This window comes from Oryx dammah, unplaced genomic scaffold, assembly GCF_014754425.2.
Source record: "Oryx dammah isolate SB20612 unplaced genomic scaffold, SCBI_Odam_1.1 HiC_scaffold_13, whole genome shotgun sequence".
Lineage (NCBI taxonomy): Eukaryota > Metazoa > Chordata > Mammalia > Artiodactyla > Bovidae > Oryx > Oryx dammah.
In genome coordinates, this window is record NW_024070197.1 from 2,106,562 (window position 1) to 2,116,619 (window position 10,058).

Consider the following 10,058-nt stretch of genomic DNA (forward strand, 5'->3'; position numbering starts at 1 on the left):
GCCGTTCTCCGCCCCCGGGACCTGCGCCCCTCCCCGACGCCCCCACCCCCGTTCGCGCTCCCAGCCCCCGGCCCCCTTTTCATCCCTCCCCCACCTCCGCCGTTCCTCCCTCCTCGGGCCCCCCGCCGGCCCCCTCCCCGAAGCTCATCCCGCCAGGCCCCTCCGACGCCTCCCTCCTTGCCCCCCTCGCTCACCTCACTCTCCCGGGCGAGGCCCCCCAAGCCCCCTCGGCACCTCGCGCATGCGCACAGCGCTCACCAGGACTCCATGCCCCGGCAAGCTTTGCGCCAAATGCGCCTATCCCCCTCCCCCCAACGCTCCCAGACGCCCCGCGGCCGCTTCCCCCCTCGCAACTACCCCGCCGCCCCCAACCAGAACAACATCTCCCAGGGAGCACCGCGGCAAAGGCGGCCTCTCATTGGCTCTCGCCTCGGCAACCTCCCCTCCCCCCCCGCCTCATGCCCGTCCCCGGAAGGCGCCGCCGGCGCCAGAACTACATTTCCCAAGATGCACCGAGGCGCCGCCAGGTTTTGGATTACATTTCCCACAACACACACACACACATATACACACCCACACACACACACACGGGTCCTCTCCCGGGCCCGCGCGCGGGCACCCCCACCACGCGACCCGGGGCAGGCGCAGGCGCGCCGAAAGGGCCGAGGGAGGAGGAGCCAGGGCGGCGTTGCCATGGAAACCGGAGCGGCCCGTCCGGAAACGGGGCCCCTGCAGCCCAGAAGTCCGTCGGCGGGGAGGAGGCGCCCGAGCCGGAGCTCCGCGCCAATCAGAGCTGCGCGCTGCGTCTCCTTGACAACGGGCCGCGCGTCGCCCTCCCCCCCGGCCCCGCGGCCGCGGCGGGGTTCGAGTCCGCCCCGCGGCCGCGGCGGGCCCGGCCGGGGCACCCTGCTGTGCCGCGTGAGCTGGTGCGCGGGTCCTAGACTTCGTTTGCCTCCGCGCCTTTGAGTCGGGGAGGGGGCTGTCTGCAAGGTCTCGACTGGCCTCCGGGGTCCGGGCCGCAGCCGCCCCATCTCAGGCCCGGGAAGGAGATGCACAGACGGGCGCAAGATCGAGGCCGGCTGGGAGCGGCGCGGACCCCGGGCTCAGTCACCGCCCGGGGCCACACCTCCTGTCCTCGGGAAGGGTGAGGCGGACACGCCCCTCGCCCCCGCCTCCGCCTCCGCCTCCGGGGCTGGTGCGCAGACGGGGTGAGACAGTGGCTGGCGCCGAACTAGCATTCACCAGACGGACACTTTCCCCCTGGTTTCACAAGTGGTCAGTGGCTGAGTCAGAACCTGCTGTCCGAGAGCGGGGTGAAAACCACCCTCCTCGCTGTGGCCTCACGGACCTTGGCCCACCGCTCCCCTCTTGCCCAGTGGGTTCCAGCCACACCGGAGTCTCCTGCTGACCTTTGTTCCCACTCACTTCCGATTGCCCACTCGACGTCTCCAGTTGGAGTTTCTAAAGAGGCATTTCAGACCTTGAGGTGGACAGAGGAGACTGTTTCGCCCCTCCCCCCCTGGCAAAGAAACTTGCTTTCACCCCAGTTTTCTACAGTCTTAGGAAATGAGTCTAAAGGACTTCCCTGGCGGTCCAGGGTCCAGTGGTTAAGACTCCACGCTTCCACTTCAGGGGCATGGTTTCGATCCCCGATGGGGGAACTAAGATCCCACAAGCCACGCAGTACAGTAAAAACAAAAACAAAAACAGTTGGATGGCGTTTAGGACATTCACACTGTTGTACAAACCATCACCACCACCCATCTCTAAAACACTCCTATCTTGCCAAACTGAGACCGGCCGCACTCGACTCCCTCTTTCTCCTGCCCCGTCCCTGGCAGCCCCCATTCTACTTTCTGTCTACGAATGTGAATATTCTAGGTACTTCATGTAAGTGGAACCATACAGTACTTGTCTCTTGTGACTGGTATATTTCACTTAGCATAATGTTTACCCCTGTCGTGGCAGCTGTCACATTTTCCTTCCTTTGTTTTTTTTTTAAGGCTGAGTAATATTCCATTGTATGAATAGACCACATTTTGTGTATCCATTCCTCAGAAGGCTCTTACTAAAACTTAAACCTTTGGACTTCCTTGGTGGTCCTGTGGTCAAGACTCTGAGGTTCCACTGTAGGGGGCGCGAGTCCAATCCCTGCTTGGGGAACTAAGATCCTGCATGCTGCGTGCCAAGGCAAACAACAACAACAGCTTAAACCCTTGACCCTGGCCTGCAAGTGCCCACAAAATAGGACCCCTTCATAGACCCAGGATTCCTCCAGCTTTGGGGCAAATCAGGAGTGCGAGGGCTTGCCCAGCAGAGTAAGGAGTCAGTAGACGAACATTCCCTAGTGGGCTTCCCTGGTGGCTCAGACGGTAGAGAATCTGCCCACAATGTAGGAGACCTGGCTTTGATCCCTGGGTTGGAAAGATCCCCTGGAGAAGGGCATGGCAACCCGCTCCAGTATTCTTGCCTGGAGAATCCCCAAGGACAGAGGAGCCTTGCTGGCTACAGTCCATGGGGTCGCAAAGAGTCTGACACGACCGAGTGACTAAGCACAGCACAGATAAACATTAACTAATTTTCACTTTACCTATGGTTGAGTCCGGAGAAGGCAATGGCACCCCACTCCAGTACTCTCGCCTGGAAAATCCTATGGATGGAGGAGCCTGGTAGGCTGCAGTCCATGGGATCGCTCAGAGTCGGACACGACTGAGTGACTTCACTTTCACTTTTCCCTTCCATGCATTGGAGAGGGAAATGGCAACCCACTCCAGGGTTCTTGCCTGGAGAATCCCAGGGACGGGGGAGCCAGTGGGCTGCCATCTACCGGGTCGCACAGAGTCAGACACGACTGAAGCGACTTAGCATAGCATAGCATGGTTGAGTCAGTAAGGAAAGCGCGCCCAACCCAGATGCAAAGTTCACCCCACCCCACCCCCAGCCTGCTGCCATGTAATGAAATACCCTGTTTCACCACAGAATCTCCTCTGCTTATCCCTTGTCTGATTCCTATGTGCTGGGCACTTGTATATTATTGTTGATATAAAGATAGATGCTGGGGCAGGCTCAGGACATGGGCAGGGTTGGGGAGAAAGGACAGGGCAGATTCTGGGTCCATCTGGAGCTTCAGGGTCGCACAGTGGGTGTGTCAAGGTTCAGAATCCCCTCCAGCACCATCTCACACACACACACACACACACACACCCCGTGCCCACCTCCCTAGCTACAACACATCAGTGTTTTCATCTGAACTGTATGTAGGTGACCTAGCACGCAGATGTATTCCCAGGTGGTGCTAGGGGTAAAGAATCTACTTGCAATGTAAAAGACACAAAAGACATGGGTTCGATCCTCAGGTTGGGAAGACCCCCTGGAGGAGGAAATGGCACCCCACCGCAGTGTTCTTGCCTGGGGAATCCCATGGACAGAGGAGCCTGGCGGGCTGCAGTCCACGGGGTGGTAAAGAGTCTGTCAGGACCGAGGGACTGAGCACAGAGCGCCTTCAAATTCTTTATACATATGCATATGTGTCATTGATTATTCGGCTGCTTCGGGGCTCAGCTGCGGCATGCAGGGTCTTTGCTTGCGGTGCGCAGGCTCTCTAGCTGTTGCACACGGGCTCTGTTCTATAGTGGCCATGCAGGGCTTAGTTCTCCACGGTATGTGGGATCTTAGTTCCCCAACCAGGGATCAAACCCGTGTCCCCTACACTGCAAGGTGGATTCTTAACCGCTGGACCACAGGGAAAGTCCCATCTTCAAATTCTTTTTTTGGGGGGTCATAACTTGAGATATTTTAATGTTAAAAAATTGAACACCAGTGATATTAAAGAATATCACTTCAAGCATATTTCAGGTGCTCTTTGAGATAAGAAAATATTGTGAAAATCTGCATTTGAAGCTGACTTTGGTAGATGCTAGGCCCATCTTCAAATTCTTAATGCTTTTTTTTTTAACGTGAGGCTCTGCATTTTCACTGTTCACTGGGCCCACAAATTAAATAGCTATTCACGTAACATCGCCTTAATGAGTTACGCAGTACCCACACATGGCGGCTGTTTCTCCAGTGCTCAGCTGTACTGTCGTTATGGGTGAGGAATAGAATAAAAGGACTCTCCGGATGTCTTCTCTCCATTTCTTCACCCAGTACTATTGTACCTACTGATCAGTGATCAAGTCACGTGTCACCTCCTCCAAGAAGCTCTCCCAGACCATGCCCACTGCAATAAACCTGAACAAAAGGCCTCATCTCAGCCTCCACAGTGTCCCTTCTCTCTCCGTCTCCGTGGGTGTGTGGCTGCCCCGCCCACCCTCTGGTGAGGAGCTCATCAACACAGATCCAGGGGTTGCCAGCTCCTCGCTTGGGGCCTGCTCTTGAAAAGAGAAAATAAGCAGGGGAGGAAAGAAATTCTTACCCTACTTCCCAGGCCCAAGGGCAAGAATTCCTTTGGCAGCAAACCTAACCGTACCCCACCAAAGCTCCCCGGCTTCTTTGTAGCACCAATATAATTATTACTCAAAATAATAATTAACGCTTTCTTTCTGTCTGGTCTTTAAAGTAAGGAGATCCAGCAGGGCGACGAGGGCGTTGAGCTCTCCCCTGGGTCTCTGGCCCTGCCCTGAGCGCCCGGGAGGCTCAGGTAACGTTCCTGAATAAACAGGTGACAGAAGAGCCCCTGAACAAGGGAGGGGACAAGTCCTGGGGTGAACGGGGCAGTCTGCACCCCACCTCGAGGGCTCTGGGGCAGGGAGTGGGGGCTGAATTCGAGAGTGAGTCATCCTCCCCTTAGGAAACACTCAGGATAAATAAGGAAATTAGGAATGAATTGCTTAATGATGGGATCACGCTGCCCCCATTATGTTATTTCACTGGCACACTCACCCAGGGGAGAAGGCAGACCAGATCAGAGCATGAGCCCATTTTACAGTCGGGAGAAGTGAGGCCCTGCGAGGTGAGGGGCTTGGCCCAAGTGACACAGTGGGAGAGAGGCAGGGGTGGGGCTGGACCCAGGCTTTAGGAACTGCAGTGGAGGGTGGGGTGCAGGTTCTTCATTGGCTGGAATACACGCCCCACCCCATCCCTCCTTTCGTGGGTGTAGAGACAGTGAGCAGGGCCTACAGCAAGAGGTTTAATTTTTCACCACTCTGGAGGCTAGAAGTCCAAGATCACGGTGTTGTGGAGCCCTGTACCAAGGTCACAGGACTAAAATCCCTGGAACTGACCAAGCCCCATAGCAACTGTTGCCATGAGTTTTCAGATCTAAACCGGCCAATTCCCTGACCCCAGGTTGTTCAGTCGCTAAGTAGTCTCCAACTCTTTGCGACCCCATGGACTGCAGCTTGCCAGGCTCTTCTGTCCTCCACTATCTCCTGGAGTTTGATCAAACTCATGTCCATTGAGTCTGTGATGGCATCCAACCACCTCATCCTCTGTCATCCCCTTCTTCTCCTGCCCTCAATCTTTCCCAGCATCAGGGTCTTTCCAGTGAGTCGGGTCTTTGCATCAGGCGGCCGAAGTATTGGAGCTTCAGCATCAGCATCAGTCCTTCCAATGACTATTCAGGGTTGATTTCCTTTAGGATTGACTGGTTTGCTGTCCGTGCTGTCCAAGGGCCTCTGAACAGTCTTCTCTAGCACCACAGTTTGAAAACATCAATTCTTTGGGGCTCAGCCTTCTTTAGGGTCCAACTCTCACATCTATACATGACTACTGGAAAAACCACAGCTTTGACTAGACGGACCTTTGTTGGCAAAGCGATGTCTCTGCTCTTTAATACGTGGTCTAAGTTTGTCACGGCTTTTCTTCCGATCTTCCTGATCCCATATTAGGTAAAATACCCACCCTATCACTCACCCTGTCGCATCCTAATCGATCACCTAATGCTACCCTTCCAGTCTATAAACATCGACTACTCACTCATGAAAGAGGTTAGCTCTCCCTTGAGCCAGCCCCCTGTTCGAACAGTGTCGCCCGCTCTAACAAACTTTACCCTTCTCTCATTCTGCCTCATGTCTGGAAATTCTTTTCCAACCCGTGCACAGACCAGGACAGGTGTCGTCAGAGTTGGTTTCTTGCAAGTCCTGATTTTGAGTACTTGTTGGGCATACACCCATTTACTTGGTAGGAGAGTTCGAAAGTATGGAATTCACATACAAGGAGGATCCAGTACTTTTTGGGGTTTTAACTGGAGTAGTTGCTTCACAATGTTGCGTTAGTTTCTGCTAACAGCAAAGTGAATGGGCTGTGTGTATACATATGTCCCCTCCCTCTTGAGCCTCCCCCCACCCTTCTAGGTCATCAGAGCACAAGCTCTGTGCTACAGACCATCTTCCTGCTGACTATCTATCTGACACTTGATCGTGTACGTACCTCAGTGTTGCTATCTCAGTCCCCCCTCCCCCTTCCCGAGTCCACAGGATGGACTACTTTTTAAGAAAATAATAACAGTTTTTCGTTTCATTGGTCAAGAGAGAATCCCAGCCAAACCCAGAAATAACATTCTTGTAAATACGAGATTCAGGTCCCTGTGGGAAGTGGCCGTTCCCCAGAACCACTTATTCTGGGATGCTGAGGCCCTCGTGTGCTGTTCATCGTCATTCCACAGAGCCCCTGACACACACATGCACACACACACACACGCACACACATACACACAGTGCAGCCTGGAGAGGCGCTGAGAATGACCACTTGGGAGATTTAATTCCCCGACTAGGAATCGAACCTGGGTAACCTGGCATCCCTGGTGGCTCAGTGATAAAGAACCCGCCTGCTGACGCAGGAAATGCAGGTTGGGTCTCTGGGTTCAGAAGACCCCCTGCAGAAGGAAATGGCAACCCACTCCAGTATTCTTGCCTGGAGAATCCCGTGGGCAGAGGAACCCGGTGGGAGTCAGGGAGACAGTAGGGGAATCAAATGCAGAGCCAGCAGCCCTAAATTTATCTTCTGTCCTGTGATAATGTCGGGAAAAACTGCCAGACATAAATACACGTTTATTTTTAAACGAACTCTTCCGGCAACAGGAGAGTGTTCCCTTTTAAACCTCATAACCATTCGGAATTTACGCTGAACTTTTTATAGCTCTGGGAACAACCCTCCAGCCTAAGAGGAAAGTTTAATGGGTTTTATAGTTTGTTTACACCAACCAACGCCTGCGCCTGCCCCCACCTCTCGTTAACTTTCTCCTGACGTTTTTGCATTTGCCAAACCAGGTCTCGCTGGAAATGAACTGAAATCTAGAGGATCTTAATGTACTTTGCTTCTTCAATAATAAGGATCCTACTTTATTTTGTAATGAAATGTATTAAAAGCTGGTTGGATTTATAGTTAAGGAGGTCTTTGGGGGTTTTGCGGTGTCTTATTTATTTCTCTGGGCCATCCTTTCCCTCTTGGGTGTCAAGCGTATTAGGAAGGGCAGTGAATAACCAATTCAGTCTCACTCGGGGATCATTCTCACTGTTTTAGAGATGGAGTTAGAAAAGCCTCTTAAGGAGACACATGTCGTTCTTTTTCTGAGAACCTGTTTATTTATCTGGCTGTGCTGGGCCGTCTTTGCCGCGGGAAGGCTTTTCTGTATTGTGGTGTGAGGACTCCTCATTCCAGCGGCTTCTCTTGTTGGGGAGCCCGGGTTCCGGGGAGCCCGGGTTCCGGGGAGCACGGGCTTCTGTGGTCGTGGCACGGGAGCTCAGTAGTGGGGGCACACAGGCTTAGTTGCCCCGAGACCTGTGGGATCTTTGTTCCCAGACCAGGGATAGACCACATGTCCCCTGCTCTGGGAGGCAGATTCTTAACCACGGAAGCATCAGGGAAGTCCCCATGTTTCCTTTAGAAAGGAAGTTGCCATGGTCTGGATGTTCACGTCTCCCCAGCATTTCTGTTGAAATCCTAATGTGGCTGGATGCCTTGGTGTGTGGGGGGGAAGGTCTCTGAGAGTTGATTAAGTCATGAGGGAGGTGCCCTCAGGTACCAGAATTAGCGCTTTTATAAAAGGGACCCCAGAGAGCTTGCTAGACCCTTACACCATGTGAGGCCACATCGAGAAGGTGCTGGCTGTGAGCCAGGAAGGTGGTGGTCGGGGGGGCCTTCACCAGAAGGCAACCGTGCTGCAGCCTTGACCTTGGACATCTAGCTTCCAGAGCTGTGAACAATGAATTTCCATTGTGGAGAAGTCACCCAGGCTGCGGTGTTCTGTGATAGCAGCCTGAATGTGCTAGAACAAGACTGATACATTCATGTGTGTGTGTGTGTGTGTGTCCGTATCTTCCTCTATCTTTCACATCTGTGTGTGCTCAGTTGCTCAGTTGTGTCTGACTCTTTGTGACCCCAGGGACTATAACCTGCCAGGCTCCTCTGTCCACAGAATTTTCCAGGCAAGAATACTGGAGTGGGTTGCCATTCCCTTCTCCAGGGTATCTTCCCAACCCAGGGATCAAACCCAGGTCTCCTGCATTGCAGGCGGACTCTTTATCATCTGAAGAATCCTGGAGTAGGTAGCCTATCCCTTCTCCAGGGGGACTTCCCGACCCAGGGATCAATCCCAGGTCTCTTGTGTTGGCAGGCAGATTCTTTACTACCTAAGCCAGCAGGGGAGCAGGGGACTTGTTTCATGGGATTATTGGGAGGACTAGTTGAGATCAGGTAAGTGAAGAGCCCGGCAGTGTCCCCACGGACACACTTTAGGGGATGTTGTTAACTCCTTGCACAGTGATGAGGCTAAGGTGAGGAAGCGCCTGTGAAGCACCCAGCACGTCCACCTGTCACCAGCCTGGACCCTTCCTTGACACCTTCACTATTCTCCCAGTATCCATTCCCTTGTCTCCAGTAACTGCACCCAGTTTTCCTGGGGAGCTGAATGGGTCACCTCTTCCTGACTCCTCTTCTACCTGGTTTTGGGGAAGCTGTGTCCATAGGAGTGATCCTGTGACTCAGGACTGGCCAATCAGAACAGCACCCCCCCACCAGGCCACTGTGATTGGTTCAGGCCACCCAATCAGATTTAACCAAATATAACGTTTGCCAGGACAAGTGAGAGAAAGGCATGCACCAACTTTCACCACCTAATTTTTAGAGAGGTAAGCATAGCTTGGAAACTGCTGGAGGCTATCTTGCCACCATGTGAATGCCTAGAATGAAACAAAATGGAGGCTAGCAGAGCCCAAAGATATGTGGCAAGAGACTAGTACTTGGTGACATTCTTTGAGCTCCTGGATCAAATCACACCTGAAGGTGTTTATACATATGGAATTTTTTGGATGTTATATAAGCCAACACAATGTTATTGCCCTCCCCCCTTTTTGTTTTTGGCCTTAAACCTATTTGAACTGTGTTTCTGTTTCAAGCAAGCCGAGCCCTAACTGTTAAAGTCCTCCTAGTTTGTGATCAGATTTCTGGGGATTGGAATCTTTGAAATCTGCATGGAGCAGCCACACACTTGGATCATAGAGCTCCAAAGCATTAGGGCCGCAAGAGGCTTTTGAGGAAACCCCAAGCAGTGACCAGAGTTTCAGAGCCCGATAGATGTGGGATGGAATCTCTGCCCTGTCCTTGCTCACTGTGGGTTCTGGACAAAAAGGGGTTGTCGTTATAATGGGGATGGTACAGGGAGGTGGAGGATGGGGGAGGTACGAAACCTGGTTGAGTCAGGAAGGATGAGTAGGAATTACTGAGGCAAAATGAGAGAGAGCAACAGAGGTTAAGGGCACAGTGAAAGCAAATACCCAGAAGTGGAGAGATGGCAGCACAGCTGGGAAAATTTCCAGTAGCTTCTGTGGCCATGGCCTAGTGTCACTCTGGGGGCCAGGGCGGCTCTGAGAGTCTAGACCCATGGGCCAGAGCCACACACACAGTCAGCTGTGGCTTCCCCCTGAGGTGATGGGGAGCCACTGGAGGGCTTCAGACAGTCATATCAGGGTGATGGTGACAGACACAGTCATGTCAGGGTGACAGACACAGTCGTAGCAGGGTGACAGACACAGTCGTAGCAGGGTGTTAGTCATATCAGAGCGACAGTCATATCAGGGTGTTAGACACAGTTGTATGAGGATGATAGACACAGTCATATC

General features: G+C 53.2%; 1 protein-coding gene across 1 annotated transcript in view; it reads right to left on the reverse strand.

Annotated features, from left to right (window-relative positions):
• Nucleotides 1–332, reverse strand: part of ZNF444 (zinc finger protein 444) — an 8,615-nt gene extending 8,283 nt beyond the window's left edge. Inside the window, exon 1 of the mRNA XM_040251812.1 lies at nucleotides 195–332. The gene's annotated coding sequence lies outside the window, so the exon portion shown is untranslated. The remainder of the gene's footprint in view (nucleotides 1–194) is intronic.
• Nucleotides 333–10,058: the final 9,726 nt, after the last annotated feature.